The sequence below is a fragment of the Sciurus carolinensis genome, chromosome 4 (assembly GCF_902686445.1).
Source record: "Sciurus carolinensis chromosome 4, mSciCar1.2, whole genome shotgun sequence".
Taxonomy (NCBI): Eukaryota; Metazoa; Chordata; class Mammalia; order Rodentia; family Sciuridae; genus Sciurus; species Sciurus carolinensis.
The window spans coordinates 151296917-151297999 of record NC_062216.1 but is presented as its reverse complement, the minus strand read 5'-3'; positions in this window follow the sequence as shown (position 1 = coordinate 151297999).

Genomic DNA, 1083 nt, shown 5'->3' with positions numbered 1-1083 from the left:
CCCTCCATCTCTCCCCAGACATCTTCAATACACCTCAAAGTAAAAAACCCAAGGCTTTTTTTTTTCCGCCATTGCTTAGATCTCATTTGCATACCTAGTACCAGTAAAAGCTCCACAGCCATCTAGTCAGTCAAATTAGAAATCTTTCCATCAAGTCAGGTCAATTCTGCATTCAAATAAACCCAAACCCACCCGGCTCACTCCGTCCCACCTGCCAGCCTCTTGGTTTAAGGTGCCACTCTTTCTCCCCAGGACAGTCGGAACAGCCACCAAAATGGGGCCCCCGCTCTCCAGTTTCGCCCTCCCCCAGCCCCTCCCCCGTGTGACTGCCCACATGATCTTTCTAAAATGCAGCTCAGATCCCTTGGTTCCGTTTGCTGACCCTCTCGGGCTTCCCCCTCCCAGAGAGTCAAGTCTGAATTCAGGCACAGCCCACCAGGTCCTCGAGGTACTGGAGGCAGCCCAGGGCCCCCAGCGCTCCAGCCTCGTTGCCCTCAGCCGCCCCGTGTCCCGCACGTCCAGCCTGGCCCACTGAGCCGCCTCTTGTCCTAGAGGGCTACGCTGGTGCCTGCGGGCACACCTCTGTGTCCGTCAGCTGTCATTCTGTGGAGCCCGTGGGCTTCCCCTCCTGGCTCTCATGACACCTTTATCCTAGTGACGGGGAAGTGTCTGCTTTACGTCCGCTCGGCGGGCGGCAGAGTGTTCCTTGTGTCCAGAGCCACATCTTACTCATCTGGCTTTTCCCAGGACCTCACCAAGGGCCAGGCACGGAGGTGGCGTTTGCCCAGTGCAGTGTGCAAAGGAGCCATTTCCTGCGAGAATGGAGGTCTCCTGAGCTGGCTTCCTTTCCCACCAGCTCCTGAGCGCTTGCTGGGCTGGGACTGCGTCTCTTTTTTCTTTATCCGCCATACAGTGGGTGTTCAGTAAATATTACTTAATACGATTTCGCTTCTTGAACCTTCTATCAGAAACCCCTCCCAGTGCAGAGGGACAAAGGTCTCTAGGGAGAGCACTGCCCCCTGGGCGCAGTCTCCTTCAGCTTCGCCTTCCCTGATACTGACCTGCCCCTCACGCTGCCCTCCC